At 37.4% G+C, this 19,509-nt stretch overlaps 1 protein-coding gene and 1 long non-coding RNA gene across 13 annotated transcripts in view; one reads left to right on the forward strand and one right to left on the reverse strand.

The window, feature by feature from the left end:
* LOC122239419 overlaps positions 1-15,034 on the forward strand; it is a 30,607-nt gene extending 15,573 nt beyond the window's left edge. Inside the window, exon 3 of the long non-coding RNA XR_006218482.1 lies at positions 14,832-15,034. This is a non-coding gene — a long non-coding RNA (uncharacterized LOC122239419). The remainder of the gene's footprint in view (positions 1-14,831) is intronic.
* Positions 1-19,509, reverse strand: part of PEAK1 (pseudopodium enriched atypical kinase 1) — a 369,695-nt gene that overhangs the window by 233,903 nt on the left and 116,283 nt on the right. For 11 of the 12 annotated variants that reach the window (XR_006218480.1, XR_006218481.1, XR_006218479.1 and 8 more), the window contains one exon: positions 17,842-17,968. The gene's annotated coding sequence lies outside the window, so the exon portion shown is untranslated. Of the gene's footprint in view, positions 1-17,841; positions 17,991-19,509 lie in introns of all 12 variants that reach the window. The other variant, XM_042988335.1, reaches the window with a different exon arrangement.

A 19,509-nucleotide genomic window follows, 5' to 3' on the forward strand; every position in this document is an offset into this window, starting at 1 on the left:
AAAGCAAGGCAGAAACAGTAACAGTGACTCAAGCAGGGCTGCTGTGACCAGAGCCAACTTCTCACAGAAGAAGCAAACAGATCACCCCAAAAAAGATAATCACAAAGTACTGTACTCACTTGTCCCACAACCAAAGAGCTTCAGGAGCAAAGATTCTGCCTCATTCACGTTTGTATTACAAGAACCATGCTGGGCACAAAGAATCTAATATTCACAGCGTGCTGAGTTATTTGGCAATGAGGGCTCACCCTTACATTCTTTCATCAAAAATCTCCCTTTACATGAACCTCTATCAGGAACCAAGGCAGCTTTTCCATACATGAGTATCTTTTGAGTAGAGGGCTGACAGTAACCCATTTTGGTTTTACCTTATTTATAGACAAATAATTTGGGAGTTTATCAATCATGTCCATAAGTGCAACTCTTCAAGCCAATTAGGTTGCCACATTGCTTACACTGAAAAATGGTCTGAATCCTCATGCACAGCTCAAAGGAGTATAAACTGTCTGGCTGTTTTCAGAGCAATTTGGCAATACTTAGTAAACTTAATAATAGACTCCCAACAACCCATCAATACCACTCCTCAGCATGTATCTCCACAAAATAAAATGAAGATTATTATTGCAGTATTGTTTATAGTAAATAAATGCCACTTAGGGGAGTGTGTAAGTAAGATGGATACATAGTATGCATGGGTAAGAATATGCACATGACCGAATACTCTACAGCAGTCAAAAGTAATGAACCAGAATTATATACAGCAAAAAAGATACATCATTTGAGTATTTAAAAGCCGAATTTAAAAAAATAAAATGAGACGTACAGCCAAATGGCATTCATGAAAATTACAAACTTACACACTATGTATTTTCCAAAGATACACAAACACTAGTGTTTTTCCAAACACTATGTATTTTCCAAAGATACACAAATATCTAAAGACATATATTAACTAGATTAGAGTGGGTGTTTATGGGAGGAAGCAAAATGAGTAGTGATAGGGAAATAGACAAAGACAACAAAATAACCAGTAAGAGATGGGCCTAACCCTCAGGATGCCAGCAGTGAGAAGCATGATTCCATGCTCCAAAAGTATAGGAAACAGTTAGGGGAGTAAAGGAAACCCAAATAAACTTAAATGAGACAAGACGATACAGTCATGAGAGCTCTACTTTAAAACACACACACACACACACACACACACACACACACACACACACAAAGCAAAACTGTTCTATGTATGCTAAGACAAAAGTAATATTATTTATTTTTAAAGGAGCCAGAAAGATTTCACTTATTTGAGAGAAGAAAACTTCAGTAAATATCGATTTTTAAAAATCAAGGAAGAGGGGCGCCTGGGTGGCGCAGTCGGTTAAGCGTCCGACTTCAGCCAGGTCACGATCTCGCGGTCCGTGAGTTCGAGCCCCGCGTCAGGCTCTGGGCTGATGGCTCGGAGCCTGGAGCCTGTTTCCGATTCTGTGTCTCCCTCTCTCTCTGCCCCTCCCCCGTTCATGCTCTGTCTCTCTCTGTCCCAAAAATAAATAAAAAACGTTGAAAAAAAAAAAAATCAAGGAAGAATAATCACTGAGATTATAATCGATAACCTAAAAAGTAACTACATGACCAAACTTAAAATTTGATTATGTGTCTGAAATTAACAGGTCTATAACATCCTGATGTCTGAGTACATCACCTGTAATATAAAGACCAAAACATAAAATCACAAACAGAAGATATACTATACTCTGGCACAGAGATTCTACACTAACTCAATTTTTAATTTACACCTTTGTCTTAGAGATAATGTTACAAAACATATGCCAAGGGCCAATTCCTGTGAATAAAATGATACAAACCACAGCATAATGCAAACAATGAACTCTGGAAAATTCAATAGGAAAAAGTCACTTTTCAGTACCCCTTTATTAGTATAGCACCAACATGAACACAGTCTTTTAACAGAAGACGGGTGCGAAGAGAAGAAATCTGGAACCCATTTTATCCTTGAAGAGAACACAGGGGAGAAACTATTTCAGCATTTCATGCAAGAGTTGAGTAGGAAGAGCAGGAACTTGAAGGTCACTTCTCTTGGCATTTTAGGCTGTTCTAAGTTACAACTGAATCTGCCAATGATGCTTTACAACAGAAGAGATTTTTCAAGATGTCAATAGAAAAATAATCGGGATTGGAAATGTCATTATACAGCTTTCTGCAACCTATAATAAATGATCTTGGGGGGAGAGAGAGGTCATTATTTTTCAAATGTGTACAAACACAAGCTTGTTTTGTTTTGTTTTTGTTTGCTACAGAACTCAAACTAGACACCAGTTAAAGGTTTTTAAATGAGCAATAATAATTAAATTAACAGTGACAGGTTAGCATGCACAATTAACACAGCAGACAATGGGAGTAGCCTTCTCTAAAGATGGCAATCTTGTATGGTACAGATTTAATTTAGGTCACAGGAAATTCTACAAAGAACGACAGCTTCTGCTTTTACTGGATGAAACTGGCTGCAGAGATCAGCATAAATAATTAGTCAATCCTTCTTACCCCTACAGAAATCAAGTCACTTTCCTGAAGCTAATGGGAGGAAGCTGCAGCTTTACCTACACTATGAATTGTAGAGATCTTCTGATTTAACCTAGAAACGGTATTTTCTTTCAGAAACTAGTGGTTATAGTAAAGAAAATCCACAACTTAAAAAGAGCCCTCAAAAAGAAATCTATCAAAGGCAGGCTCTCCAACTAGCAACACAGTTTAAATAATTAAGTTTTTCTGGCTTCTGTTGAGTATCCTTAACAGGGTAGCTGCAAAACACCATACCATATCAACAATCGAATCTCACTTGTGTGTGCATTCTAAAAATTCCCCTCACACACACACACCCAAAAAAAAATTCCTAAAACAAAGATATTACTATTTTTTTATTTTAAAAAGTATTAATTTTGTAAGCCTCTAAAAACACACCACATTACAAATATTAAAGATATAATGTTTGAGCATTCAAAAATTTAACCCTCAGGTCAGAACTATATCTATGCTAATATGAGAAACCAAAATAAAATTACAACCAATAATAAATTAACTCTTCAACATTATATAGCTCTCAGTTAACATATTCTTTCCTATGGAAAAAAAATCCTCTAAATCACATAAACAATGCTGTTTTGAAATAAGCATGTTGCTAAAGTATATGTAATACACATAATGTTAATGTGATACTTTAAAACTTGTAAAACAATATCAATTATATATGGTATTATACGATACCAATTACTCTATATACGATATGCTATATAAACAATATATAACATTACCATATGAGACATAAATATTTAATAAACTATAAAAACATTGCATGGATTGAATTTGAAAAATACCAAATTCACAGAATTGATTAGTTCTGAGAATAAGAGAAAGATGAAATTAAGAGGGATTCACAGGGGACTCAACTGCATTTATTTTAGATTTAATGTAGATTTACAAGGTAAAATGTTATTTTATAAAGCCATTTGCTAGGTACTTTATATGTGGGACATTACATTAGTTTTTACATCTATCTGTATGCATGAAATACTTTATAAATTTTTAAAGTGTAAAACAAAATTTACACAAAATTAACTCAAAAAGGATCACAGAATTAAATGTAAAGCCAAAAACTACAAACTTGTAGAAGATGACATTAAAAAACATCTAGGTGACCTTGGGTTTGGTGATGAGTTTTTACATAGTATACCACCAAAAGCATGACCCAAGAAATAAAGGAATCATTCGTAAGTTGGACTTCATTAAAATGAAAAACATCTGCTCTACAAAAGGCATGGTTAATGGAAAGACAAGCCACACCCTGCGACAAAATGTTTGTGAAAGACATTTCTGATAAAGAACTGTTACACAAAATATACAAAGAACTCTTACACTCAACAATAACAAAAAACATGATTAAAAAGTGGACAAAAGGGGTGCTGGCTCAGTTGGTGGAGCATGTGACTACTCCTGATCTTAGTATCATGTGAGTTCAAGCCCCACTTTGGACAGAAAGATTACTTAAAAAAAAAATTTTTTTTTTAAATAGACAAAAGATCTGAACAAACACCTAACCAAAACAGATATAAAGACAGAAAATAAGGGCCCCTGGGTGACTCTGTCGGTTAAGCATCCAAGTTAAGCTCAGGTCATGATCTCGAGGTTCATGAGTTTGAGCCCTATATTGGGCTCTCTGCTGTCAGCTCAGAGCCCACTTTAAATCCTCTGTCCAGGGCGCGCTCTCTCTCTCTCTCTCTCTCTCTCTCTCTCTCTGCCCCTCCCTCACTCATGCTGTCTCTCTCAAAAATAAACATTTTTTTTAAAAGATAGAAAATAAATATATAAAGAAATGCTCAACATCAAATACCATTAGGGAATTGCAAATTAGAACAAGAGACCACACTACACACCTTTTAGAATGGCTAAAATTCAAAACATTGACAACACCAAATGCTGACAAGGATATAAGCAACAAGAACTCTCATTGATTACCAGTGGGAATGCAAAATAGTTTGGCAGTTTCTTACAAAGCTAAACTTAATCTTACTATATGATCCAGCAATTGCACTCTGATTTAAGAATCAATGTCCATATAAAAATCTGCACATGGATGTTAGAGCAGATTTACTCACAATTGCCAAAACTTAGAAGCAATCAAGATATCCTTCAATTGCTGAATGGATAAACTGTGGTAAATACACAGAATCAAGTATTATTCAGCAATAAAAATAAATGAACTATCAAGTTACCAAAAAAACATGGCAGAACCTTAAAAGCATATTGCTAAGTGAAAGAAGTCAGTCTGAAAATACATACCATATGATTCCAACTATATGGCAATCTGAAAAAGACAAAACTATAAAGACAGTAAAAAGATGAATAGTGTCATCAGGAGTTTGGGAGGAAGATGAATAAGTGAACATGGGATTTACTGAGCAGCAAAACTATTCTGTATGACACTGTAATGACAGACCCATGACATTATGAATTTGTCAAAACCCATGCAACTGTACCATATAAAGAATGAACCCTAATGCAAACTATGCACTTCAGTTTATAATAATGTATTAATATTGATTCATTAATTATAACAAATGTGTATCACTATTCTGTTTCAACCCTAAATGAGTGTGCTGCAATGTCCAATTCTGGCATTAACCACCCACACTGGTCCCACCCACAAGCACAAAGAGCATTATCCCAAACAAGACTGCACTTACTTCAGATGCCAGCTGTACTTCAGGGGTTCTCAGGCCACCTGCATTTCTACTCACCTGATCATAAATTCAGAGATCTCATGATCCTCAGTTTGATAATTTGCTAGGACAATTCACAACTCAGGAAAGCGTATGTATAATTACAGTTTTATTATAGAGGATACACAAAGGGCAAGGTTGGGGGGCAGGTGCAAATGAAGAATTTCCATGCTATCTCCCCATGAGTCAGTATGTGTCATCCTCCCAGAACATCAATATGCTCACCAACCAAGAAGGTCCACTTTGGTGTCCACAGTTCTTTTTGGGACTTCATTACACAGGCATGATTGATTAAATCACTGGCCGCATGACTGAACTCTGTCTCCATACTTTATCCACTTCCTGTGAGATCAGACTGGCCTGAAGTCCCAACCCTCTAATCATGTGGTTGCTGTTTTTGGTGACCAGACCCCATCCTGTAGCTACCTAGATATCCACCATAAGTCATCATATTAGCATAACAAAGGCACATCTCATTCATCAAAAACCTAAGTTAATACCCTCATAATAGAAGCTTCTTATTTTATAACAAAATATTAAAGCAGAATTTAATGGCACAAACTCTTTTAGTTTCACGAAAGGCCAGAAATTATAAAATGATGAAAGGAAGGGAGTACTGATCAGAAGGTGACTTTTAAGGGGAGCACATTTCACCACTAGCTCAGATTACGAATCACATCAAACAAAATTTATCAAAAAAGGAGCAATGCAGACCAACTTAATGTTTGCTAACAACGAAACATATGTCAACATAAAACCCAGAACTGGCATACTGTTCACATAAAACCCATTCATATCTTTTTAAAATGGATATATGTATTGGTTATGGCACACGCAATGCTTAACATCTTCTATCATTGTCAAATGCAACCCATACTGAATGAATCAAACAGTTGGCGAATGAAATGGAGAGGAAATCAAGTTGTATTCTTTCCAAAATCTGCCCCTTTCCGTAGAGTTAACTGAAGGAGCAAGGACGCAAAATCTATGCTACAAACCAAAGCTCTGAGGGTCAAACATTGTATTTTAGAGAACTGTCACTTTCCTCACCAACACCAATAAATAAGTTATTAAATCTACCCTTCTGGCATGATAAAGTCATTTCAATAGAACTAAAAGTGCTACAGTTTCAATGTCAACTCTTCTGAAAATAAATGTTGCTGCCGTGCCTCAGAATTCAAACTACTGCAGCAGGTCATTAGTCTTTTCTATTCTGTTGACACATTTTAACTCATTTCATAAACCTAGAATTTGTTTCTCTTCTATAATCCTAGAAAAAAAAAATGTTTACAGGAAGGCAATTTCATTTTGTTAGGCAGACATAGACAGTCCCTTGGGGAAGAGGCCAACTCAAGCAGGACTGAAGCAGCTGTTAGGAGCCAATTTTCCTACCTGTTAATTGCATCTGTGACTAGGCTGCACCAGCTCACACACCTATCTAGCAAGCAGTAGATAAATTGAAACAGTCACATCTCAAGGGTTTGAAAACTAGAAGACTCTCTCCCCCTTCCTCTAAAAAAATTCAAGTAGGGAATAGAACAGTAAAGGAAGATAAAAGTGTCAAAAGTAGATAAATATTAATTGTAAGAATATCAATTGTACTTTCCTGACTACCAAAAAAAGAAAAAGGATTTTATAAATAGTTAATAGAAAAAGTACGCATTCATTTGGTCAATCAACAAATATTTACTGGAATGCCTACTGTGGCAGACACTGTTCTAGGTGCTAGCAATACAGCAGTGAACAAAACATAACATCCCTGTCCCCATCAGAGGAAATAAATGAGAAATAAATATCGATTCATCATTAGATGCTAAGAAGAAAATAAACCATGGCCATGTAATAAAGAGTGTTGGGGGGGGGAGTACTAATTTATAGTGAGTTGCCAAGGAAAACCTCTTTGAAGAAGGGACATTTCAGCTGAGATTTAAATGACAAGGAGGATATATAGCCAAGCAACAGTCTTCAGGGAAGACCATTGCCCACAGAGGGACAAGTATACAAGACCCCAAGGCTAGAATCCACTTGGTATATTTACAGAACAGAAAAGAAGGCTGATGTGGCTAGAGTTTTGTGAATAGGCTTAAGAATGGCAACAGATAAGATCTCCTCAAAGTGCCACAGTCATTTCAGAGTCATCAGTTGGAAAGATAAAAATAACTGTGACCAATGAGCTACTCATGCAAACTCATTTTTGGACTAGTAATAACCACTTCAACAGAAAAGAGAAACATGAATTAAAGAAATGTCCCAAGGACAGAAGTTTCTGAACTAGGAAGGATTAGGAGCAGAGTCTTGGCTGAACCAGTGTTGTCACCAGAAAGTGTTCTGGTCACCCAGAAAGCAATAGTGTTTTAAGTTAGATCAATGTCTAGGACTGCCATATCTGGATGAGAGGCTATCTGAAGCTTACAAAGGAAATGTTAAAACACAGAACTCATAAATGAACTCAAAACAGAAATGAGTATTTCTGAATGTGCTTGTCCTAATCACTGCCTGACCTACTCATTTCAGATAGCCCATGGATTTCTTTTTCTTTTTTTTTTTTTAGGTTTATTTATTTATTTATTTATTTTGAGAGAGAGTATACATGTGTACAAGTTGGGGGCGGGGGTGTGTGGAGAGAATCCCAAGCAGAATCCCAAACTTAACTGACTGAGCCACTCAGGTGCCTCTTTTTGAAATTTAAATGTAAAAAATGGACACCATAAAACAATACTCTCCTAGAATAGAAATTTTTAGCAATTTTAGAAAATCTTGCCATGTGTAACCCTCTTCGTGGAATCATAAAATAAATTAGGATTTAAAAAGAAGAAAAAAAACTTAGTAAGTACTTAGATCACCTGTTTTCCTTCTCTAGCAAGCGCAGAACAAGCCCTCAGGTTTAAAAGTATAACATTATGGGGCACCTGGGTGGCTCAGGTCATGATCTCACTGACCCTGGGTTTGAGCCCCCATTGGGCTCTCTGTGCTGACAGCTCAGACCCTGGAGCCTGTTTCAGATTCTGTCTCTGTCTCTCTGTCCCTCCCCTGCTCGTGCTCCATCTCTCTCTTTCTCAAATATAAAATAAAACATTTAAAAAAAATTTTTTAAGTATAACATTAAAGAGGCAAACCATAAGAGACTCTTAAATAGAGAAAACTAAGGGTTACTGGAAGGGTTTGGGGTGGGGGGGATGGGCTAAATGGGCGATGGGCATTAAGGAGGGCACTTGTTGGGATGAGCACTGGGTGTTATACGTAAGTGATGAATCACTAAATTCTACTCCTGAAATTATTACTCTATAGGTTAACCAATTTGGATTTAAATAAAAATTTAAAATAAAATTAAAATAAAATAAAATAAAATAAAATAAACCTATTAAAATAGAACAAACTCATCTATTTGAAGGTCACACTATATTTTCCAGCAATGAAAGATTCCCAGATACATGTTACATAATGCTAAACAGATTTTTTGTAATGGTACTATAAGGTTAAAATTCCCAAACAATGCTTACTGCTATTGAATAGATGCATTTTTTCTACAAAAGCATTTTGGTAAGGCTCTAACTATTTACTTTAAGGAAAAAAAGGAATAGGAAAACAATGAAGATCAAAAGCTTCCTTTAGATGAGGTATGTGGCAATGTACCTTCACATAAGCTGCATGCTTAATTTTTAATTAAAAAAAAAACAAAAAACAACACTGGCATCAGGGACTAGTATCCCACTTCTAACACTATGCTAACTGGCTGTGCAACTTTCTGAACCTCAGTTTTCCTCATCAGTAAAATAAGGCTACTGCCATCTATGCTCACAAGATTAATAGAAAGATTAAATGAAATGTAATAGGTAAAGATTAATGAATTCCAGTCTTATAATTTGGCAATCATCATTATCAGTAGGAAGAAGAGAGGCAAACACATGTTAAAAAAGGGGAAAGAGAAATAATCATAAATTGCAGATTGTAAGAGTTAAAAACAATGTAAAAAGTGCCCCTGGAGTTGAATATACAGGCCAAATTCCTCTGTTTTACCTAGAAAGGAAGAAAAGTTCAGAGAGTTTAAATGATAAGCCCAAAGTCACAAAGCAGGCAGAAAAGGGGCTAAAACTCTTGTTTAAATTCCTAAATGTGGTATACATATACAGAGTGCTTTCATATATTGAAGATCCAACTGATCTTCACTATAAGATAGTTAACTGGACTGTTGAGAAAGCACAAGGCACTAAAGATAGACAACTAGTTAGTGATGGAACCACAAGTTAAACCTAGGACACTGAATACTGATTCTCTTAAAAGAGAGACTGAAAATCTTTTTTACTCATAACTTGACTTATACCAAAGAGTATGCCTTTGCAAGCAACCACATTTTTTTATTCAGGTAGTAATAATAATTTTTTTTTAAGTTTATTTATTTACTTTGAGAGAGAGATACAGAGGGGGGAATGGGGGAGGGGCAGAGAGGGAGGGAGAGAGAGAATCCCAAGCAGGCTCCATGCTATCAGCAAGAAGCACAGAGCCCAACGTGGGGCTCAAACTAACGAACTGTGAGATCATGACCTGAGCCAAAATCAAGATTTGGGTGCTCAACTGAGCCACCTAGGCACCCCCAGGTAATAATTATTTTTAAAATCATACTATAAATTGGGGTGCCTGGGTGGCTCAGTCAGTTAAACATCCGACTTTGGCTCAGGTCATGATCTCATGGTTAGGGAATTCGAGCCCCGCGTAAGGCTCTGAGCCGACAGCTCTGCTTCAGATTCTGTGTACCCCCCTCTCTCTTCCCTTTGCCTGCTCACACACACACACACACACTCTCTCTCTCTCTCTCTCAAAAATAAACATTAATAAAATTTTAAAAATAGTCATACTATACTGACACAAATGTTTGCATTCTGTATTTAACAGAAATCAGTCAGCTTCTTAACATTAAATGCTCAAATCAAACCCAAAAGACTCCACCAAAAAACTACTAGAACTGATTCATGAATTCAGCAAAGTTGCAGGATATAAAAACAACACACAGAAATCAGTTGCATTCCTATACACCAACAATGAAGTGACAGAAAGAGAAATCAAGGAATCAATCCCATTTACAGTTGCACAAAAAACCATAAAATACCTAGGAATAAATCTAACCCAAGAGGTGAAACCCAAGAGGTGAAATCAACACTGAAAACTATAGAAAGCTTATGAAAGAAATTGAAGAAGACACAAAAAAATGGAAAAATATTCCATGCTCCTGGATAGGAAGAACAAATATTGTTAAAATGTCAACACTACCCAAAGCAATTTACATATTCAGTGCAATCCCTATCAAAATAACACCAGCATTCTTCACAGAGCTAGAACAAATAATCCTAAAATTTGTATGGAACCAGAAAAGATCCCAAATAGCCAAAGCAATCTTGAAAAAGAAAACCAAAGCAGGAGGCATCACAATCCCAGACTTCAAGCTATACTACAAAGCTGTAATCATCAAGACAGTATGGTACTGGCACAAGAACAGACACTCAGATCAATGGAACAGAATAGAGAACCCAGGAATGGACACATTAACGTATGGCCAACTAATATTTGGCAAAGAAGAAAAGAATACGCAATGGTATGAAGACAGTCTCTTCAGCAAGTGGTGCTGGGAAAACTGGACAGCAACATGCAGAAGAATGTACCTGGACCACTTTCTTACACCATACACAAAAATAAACTCAAAATGGATCAAAGACCTCAATGTGAGACAGGAAGCCATCAAAATCCTCAAGGAGAAAGCAGGCAAAAACCTCTTTGATCTTGGCTGCAGCAACTTCTTACTCAGCACATCTCCAGAGGCAAGGGAAACAAAAGCAAAAATGAATGACTAGGACCTCATCAAAATAAGAAGCTTCTGCACAGTAAAGGAAACAATCAGCAAAACTAAAAGGCAACCGACAGAATGGGAGAAGATATTTGCAAATGACGTATCAGATAAAGGGTTAGAATCCAAAATCTATAAAGAACTGATCAAACTCAACACCCAAAAAACAAATAATCCAGTGAAGAAATGGGCAAAAGACATAAATAGACACTTCTCCAAAGAAGACATCCAGATGGCCAACCGACACATGAAAAAATGCTCAATGCCACTCATCATCAGGGAAATACAAATCAAAACCACAATGAGATACCACCTCACACCTGTCAGAATGGCTAACATTAACGACTCAGGCAACAACAGATGGTGAGGATGCAGAGGAAGAGGATCTCTTTTGCATTGTTGGTGGGAACGCAAGCTGGTGCAGCCACTCTGGAAAACAGGATGGAGGTTCCTCAAAAAACTAAAAATAGAACTACCCTATGACCCAGCAATTGCACTACTAGGCATTTATCCAAGGGATACAGGTGTGCTGTTTCAAAGGGACACATGCACCCCCATGTTTATAGCAGCACTCTCAACAATAGCCAAAGTATGGAAAGAACCCAAATGTCCATCGATGGGATGAATGAATAAAGAAGATGTGGTATATACATACAATGGATTATTACTTGGCGATCAAAAAGAATGAAATCTTGCCATTTGCAATTACGTGGATGGAACTAGAGGCTATTATGCTAAGCGAAATTAGTCAGAGAAAGATAAATATCATATGACTTCACTCATATGAGGACTTTAAGAGACAAAACAGATGAACATAAGGGAAGGGAAACAAAAATAATATAAAAATAGGGAGGGGGACAAAACAGAAGAGACTCATAAATATGGAGAACAAACTGAGGGTTACTGGAGGGGTTGTGGGAGCGGGGATGGGCTAAATGGGTAAGAGGCACTAAGGAATCTACTCCTGAAATCATTGTTGCACTATATACTAACTAATTTGGACGTAAATTAAAAAAAATTAAAAATAAAATTTTTAAAAATGCTCAAATCAAAGTCCTTTGATATATTCCCAAATTAAAACCTCCACTGATACTGACTTAATATAAGGTAGCAAGGATTTTTGTTGTTTATTCACAGATTATTTAAACAGAACAGCTGGTTTAGTGAGTTGCTGAATATTTTACCATACTCAATTAAGAAGCCCATTGTTCTATCATCAGTGACTCTAATAAACACATTTTTAAAAATTACTTCATCAATCCTCTTCTTCCTTTCATGTAGGATTCTCAAGTTAACTGATTCTCAAGTTAACTGTTAGGTCAATCACTTCTTGCACTTAAGTCAAGATGATTCATTTTCATAAAATAATTGTTAGAAAAACTACATTATTATGCAGCTAAAGGGACAGACAGGCTGGGAAACTGATCAAAAGAAGGATTCACGTAGAGATGAGCCAACTGAACAATATGATATCTAAGTAACAGTCATATTTACAATACATGTTTCTGGATGTCACTGAGAAAATATACATCTGTTTTAAAAAGGACCAAGCTTGGGGTGCCTGAGTGGCTCAGTCGATTAAGCGTCTGACTTCGGCTCAGGTCAAGATCTCACAGTTTGTGAGTTGAAGCCCCATATCGGGCTCTGTGCTGACAGTTCAGAGCCTAGAGGCTGCTTCGGATTCTGTGTTTCCCTCTCTCTCTGCCTCTCCCCCACTCGCACTGCCTCTCTGTCTCTCTGTCTCTCTCTCTCTCTCTCTCTCTGAAACATTTAGAAAAAAAAAGAAAAAGAAAAGACCAAGCTTTGCAGGAAGACTTTTAGGTTTAACAAGAGAACATGACACAGCAATGTAGAAAGTCAGAGCTCAGCCACCATGATGGTTTTCAAATCATTTGTGCAAATACAGTGAGAGCATTTTCTCTATTCCAAACAGATCTCTGTTAAAAAGCCATTTTCAAAGATATGAAAATGCAGGTCCATATGCATAAAAGTAATTTCTGAGTCTTGCAAATAATTGGCAGCGCTGTTGTTTGGCAGGTGAGAGCAGAAGAGAACCATTAAATTAATACACAAATGAGCAGCAACCACTCACATTACTTTCACATGAATGAGAAAAGAATAAATATATAATTTGGGTGGAGAACAAGCACTCTTGAAATAGTCATGGCCACAGAATACCATCTAATTAACTGCTTAGCTCAGTTCATAAGACTTCACTAGGGCTCAGCAAGGACTGCCACTGAATAGATGAGAGGGCACAGCCTAAATGTAGCAAGCTGTGTGGTGAACTGAGGCAGTGTGTACACCTTAAGGTATGCAGCTTGTCTGTCTTCTAAACGTTTTTAAAACTGCATTTGGTAATAATGTAACTGTGAATCCCTTTCACCTACTGTTAAATTTACAGTATACTTTTTAAGTAAGCAAAATAACAAGTAAATGAGTGTATTAGAGACTCATCTGTGGGGGGAAAAAAAAAACCAGCTTGAGACAAACCCCACTCGATTTCTTATACTTCCTCAGCCACAGCTCTAAAAGAGCCATATAATTCATAATGATTAAGCTGAAGCATCTTATAAATTAATAAAGACAGATAAATTCTGTGTAGTCCATTATTTTTGTATTAAAATTATCTAAAGTTGGTCATTTATAATTGGCTATTACATAGCACAATTATTGGAATATTCCATTCCTCAATCACCTTGGACATGTAAGAGCTGACTATAAACATAGTCTTCCATTTAGAGCAGTTCACACTTAAAGCACTCCACTAATTACAATATTCATTCAACACACATTCATTAAGCACTTATTGTGTGCCAGGCACTTTTAGTGGAAACATCGGGAACTACCCTGCTGAACTGCAGTAGCCCTTGTTTTTGGAGGCAGAGGGTATGACTTATAGATGTGCAAATATTACATAACAAAACAAGTGCCAAAACAGAAATGTGTACAAATCACAATGGAAATACAGAAGGGGAAAGGACTTAATTCTTCCTGGGGAAGTGAAAAAAAAAAAGGCTTATCAGACAACCTAGTTTTTTAACTGAGTGTTATAAGGAGTTTGGTAGATATATGAGAGGGTGCTCACAAGAAAAGGGGAGCATGAAAGACCTACAGCCTGTGCGAAGTTGTATAGATAGAAAAGAGTACTTATTTGGCAGGGCAACACCATAGCCCCAAAATAAGTAAGGATGAAAAAATAAGCAATGACCAGAACGGGGAACAAAGGATCTTCAATAAGACAAGTTAGGAAGTTTGGACTTGATCCCAATGAAAATGTGAAGCACTGAAAAGTTTCCAGCAGTGATGTGATAATGGATTTGGCTTTAGAAAAATCCTTCTGGCCATATGTGATATAATGATTTATAATAATTTATATCATCTGAATGACCAAAATATATTTCTCAGATATATTTGATCTTCAACCACAGTTCCTGAAAACACTTCAGACCATAAAGGTGAAATGGATGTCTTATTAATGAAGGTGTCTTTTGTATCCCACCCAAGGGTGGGGATTTGTTGCCAAGAGGATCAACCATGTGATCAGAGGGTTGGAACTTTCAATCACCCTCACTCCACCCCAAGGCCTCAGGGAAGAGAGAGGGGCTGGAGGTTGAATCAACCAATGGCCAATGACTTAGTCAATCATGACTATGTAAGAAGTCTCCATGAAAACCCAAGAGGACAGTTTTTTTGGTCTTCTTTTTCAGAGAGCTTCCAGTTTGGGGAACTAGAACGCTGAGCCAGGCCCCCAGCTCCGTAACGACAGAAGCTCCTTTGTTTGGGATGTCACCCTATGTATCACCCTATGTATCTCTTCATCTGGATGTTGATTCATATCCTTTTTCATATCCTTTCATAAACTGGTAAATGTAAGTAAGAGTTTCCCTGAATTCTGTAAGCTGCTCTAGCAAATCAATTTGGAGGTCACTGGAACCTACAATCTGTAGCTGGTTGATCAGAAGCACAGGTAACAGACTCTACAACAGGTGTCTGTGAAGTAGAGGGTGAGGGCAGTCTTGTAGGACTAAACCCTTAACCTGTGGAATCTGAATCTATCTCTGGGTAGACAGCATCAGAATTGAGTTGAATTCTCATAAATCCTACTGGTGTCTGAGAACTGCTTAGCGTTGTGTGGGAACCCCTGTCCCCAACACTGAAATTGAATCTGGGAACCCTAAAAGACAACAAAAGGAAGGAATAATGGTGGACTCAATCAATTTTGGTAGCCCTATTAAAAGATTATTAAGGGGCAGGGTGCCTGAGTGACTCAGTCAGTTAGGTAGCACACAGCCTGCTTTGGATTCTCTCTCTCCTCTCACTACTCACTGTCTCTCAAAAATAAACATTTTTTTAAAAAGATTATTAAGGGTGCTTGGATGGCTCAGCTGAAGAAAGGTGCCACTCTTGATCTCGGGGTTGTGAGTTCGAGCCCCATGTTGGGTACAGTTTAAATAAAAACTTAAAAAAAAAGATTATTAAAATCACTACTACGCTTATGTCTAGGCAACATGACTTGGCCCTTATGAGGCCATACCATTCTCAAATAACAAGCAATGCAAAGGGCCAAGAGTAAGTGCCTTACTGGGTCTCACACCCAGAGACCACTTTTCACCTAACTGGAACTCCAGAACACCTAGCTCAAATGGCTGAGTCCATTTCCAGAACAGGTCTTCATGCAGGTGTATGCACCCCAAGGCCTGAAGGGTAGCTAAGGGGTAGCTATTGAGGGAAGATTGTGGGGCGGGGAATGGGGCGGGGCGGGAGGGGGGGGCAGGCTCTGTGGAGAGAGCTTGGACACTTTACCACAATAAAAAAAACAAAATAAAATAGTTGTGCAAATCATTTGTGCAAATCAAATAAATCAAATAAATCAAATAATCAAATAGTTGTGCCTGGGTGGCTCAGTCAGTTAAGCATCTGACTCTTGATTTCAGATCAGGTCATGATCTCATGGTTTCTGAGTTCAAGCCCCACGTCAGGCTCTACACTGACAACTCAGAGGGATTCTGTCTCCTTCTCTTTCTGCCTCTTCCCCACTTGTACACTATTTAAAAATAAATAAAAATAAAATAAAATATATATCTGCAATATTACATATGTAATGTATATTATATATAATGTATATATTTCAAAATAGTTTAATTGTGGCAAGATGTATATATAAGTATATACATTTACACATTAGTATGTATTAATATTAATTATGCAACATTGTGAATTAGCAATTTCACAGCATACTCATGTATAAATGAATATTTGTGCCTAAAACCTATGGTTCTTTAAGATATATATCACCAACCTAAAGTTTTAAAAATTGTATTGTATCAAGAAGATCTGAAATAATTCTTTAACAGAAAACAAAAACATTACTCCTATAAGATGGACATACTAAATTCAGGATCAACTCACTAAAAAGTCAAAGCAATATGAAGGTAGATATGCCAACCAGGTTTTGAAAACAGCTTGATTTAAAAAAAATTCATTTAGTAAAGGATCGATGTGTGGCTAAAGGCAGATATTTGTTATACACAAATGAGCTACTGTATTGCACAGCCCTTCCCATCAGTGTACAGAGATGCATCACCCGCACATTAAATACAGACTCAGTGAGCAGAACACCGCAGCAAGCATCTGTTGGCTAATGACAAAGAAAACCATGGACCCTTTGAGGCTAATTTCCACCCAGCTATAAGCATGTAAGCAGCAAACACATGCACTGCTTTTCAGTATCAACCCCAAATATCCATGAAAAAGAAGATCTTCAGCATTTATGTTATTTTGTGTCAAAAGCAATACATGTATTAATTATATATGCTAATGAAGATATTCAGAAAAAGTTAACTCTAAATAAGCAGAAGTCAAAAACACAACTGCATTTTATTCTCATTCCACTTTTCTTTGTATCAATATCCATGGTCAGGAAAATGACTGGTCTAAGGAAGGCACTAAATGAAAACTGTAAACTAGGCAGTTTGTCTTCTTACATGATCAGTTACTTTTTTCTGTCCCTGTCTCATTACCTTTTTTTCCTCCCTACCCTATCCCCAATATTCTCATATTTTCCCAGACATCTGCCATAATGTTCTCTGGGGCTTGCCTTGGCCTCTCTTTCCCCTGTGTTGAAATTTATCATACCTACATATATTTCTCAGAGTGTCATGTGACCTGATAACAGCCCCCACAAATATCCCTAACTGCTTTCACTTCTCCTCCTGTCCAATGCTTTTACCTAACTTCAGGACCACACCCTCTCCTGCCTTCTCAGAAACCTTTTAAATAGGCTTTATCTTTCCTATATATTCAACTTTCCCTCTTCACTAGTGTCTTTCCCTCATTACATAAGCATATTTTAAGACTCTACCTAAGAAAGCAATTAAACCTTTAGCTTAAAAGGTAAATAAATAGGGGGTGCCTGGGTGGCTCAGTTGGTTTAGTGTCAGACTTTAGCTCAGGTTATAATCTCGCAGTCCCATCCGTGGGTTCAAGTCCCATGTCCAGCTCTGTGCTGACAGCTCAGAGCCTGGAGGCTGCTTCAGATTCTATGTCTTCCCCCCCTCACCCTCTGCCCTCTCTCTGCCCTTCCCCACTCATGCTCTGTCTCTCTCTCTCTCTCTCTCAAAAATGAACAAAATTTTTTATTTTTTGTTTTAATTTTGTTTATTAATAAATAAACAAAAAAAATTTTAAGGTAAATAAATGCTAGTATATAAAACTTACCCTATGGTGTCCTCCCCTTAGTCTCTGCCTTTCCCCTCACCACATTTACTCCCCAGGCCACGGCAGTGAGACTTCTGCTCACACCATTACATTAATCCAAGGGCTCTTCATCTAGAGGCTGGAGGGTCTGTGGATAGAATTCAGAAGACCTATGAATTTGGATGGGAAAATAAATTATTTCTTTATTGCCTCCAACTTCTAAAATCACTAATACTTACTGTATTTACTAATTTACTATAGGCCTGCCACTACCTTGTTGTGTATCATGCTAAATAAATACAAAATACCTTATTATAATTAGTTCGATAATATTTTAATATAATTGAGCTACCTCTGTAATTTGGTTTTTTTTGTTGTTTTTTTGTTTGTTTGTTTGTTTTTTTGAGAGAGAGACAGACAGAGCGCCAGCAGGGGTGGGGCAGAGACAGAGGGAGACACAGAACTCAAAGCAGGCTCCAGGCTCCACACTGTCACCACAGAGCCTGATTCAGGGCTCAAACTTACAAACCATGAGATCATGACCTCAGCTGAAGTAGGACACTCAACGTACTAAGCCACCCAGGTACCCCTGGCTTCCTCTGTAATTCCATGTATTTTATTTTATCCATCTGTGGCAAACTATGTTTTATAACTATGCTGCAAAAATACCTCCAATTCCACATGCTCTTCTATGGTGTAAATTTGCTGTTCACCCACAAAGGCACCAAGTCTGCTTCTCTTCTTAAATCCAAGCTGGCATTTACCTTGCTTATAACCAAGAGAGTGTGGTGAGGTGACAATAAGTGACTTCCCAGGCTAGGTTAGGAAAAGTGATGCAGGTTCTGGGACTAGGTCTGGGGTGGTTTGTTTAATAGCAATAGTTTCCAGAACAGAATCTGGCACCTGGAACTGGAGTGGTGACATAATAAAAACATAAAACATGTGACATCAGCTTTGGGATTGGGTGGTAGATGTGAACAGGAGAAGGGCCACAGGGATCTCACTAGCAGAAGCCTGATGAGCCTTGAAGAGGCTACTGGGACTTTAAGGAGAGTGAGTTAAAATGCTATCAGAAGCTGGAGGAAAGAAGACCACTTAAGAAGGGGCAGAAAGTTTAGCAAAACTGTTGCCTGTGGTAAATTAAAAAACAAAATGCTGGTAATGAACTGTTACTTCTAGCTAAGGTAATTTCCAAGCACAATGTCCAAAGTGTCAACTGGTTTCTTTTATATATATGATATAAAGTGCAACTAGAGAGATGAGCTGGAGAAGAAAGTACTCTGTTTTTGAGCAGAATTTAGAGGAAATGTAAAGAAACCAGCAATTGCTGGGTTCAAAAATAAAACTATTTTTCATCCACAATCTCTTCCAGCAGAGAATGCTGAAAACAAAGAAAGGTATGGGGACAAAGATCAAATACAGAGTGCTGAAAGGAAAATCTGGTCTCTGCACAGAGATGAAACCAAGGGTGTTGCTATAAAATCCTTTGTTAACACTCTGTTTCCCCTTCTTAATCTCCTTCCCAGTGCCTTTTCTGTACTTGTCTGCTAAAACTAGATGTGCTTAGGGGCTTTGCCCTCAATCCTGAGCAATTTCTTCTTCAACCAGTCCTGAAAAACTATTAACCTCAAAATCTCTCTCTCAAGCCCCCACCTCTCTCCAAGAACTGCATACAGACCTGCATTTCTC

The sequence above is a fragment of the Panthera tigris genome, chromosome B3 (assembly GCF_018350195.1).
Source record: "Panthera tigris isolate Pti1 chromosome B3, P.tigris_Pti1_mat1.1, whole genome shotgun sequence".
Taxonomy (NCBI): Eukaryota; Metazoa; Chordata; class Mammalia; order Carnivora; family Felidae; genus Panthera; species Panthera tigris.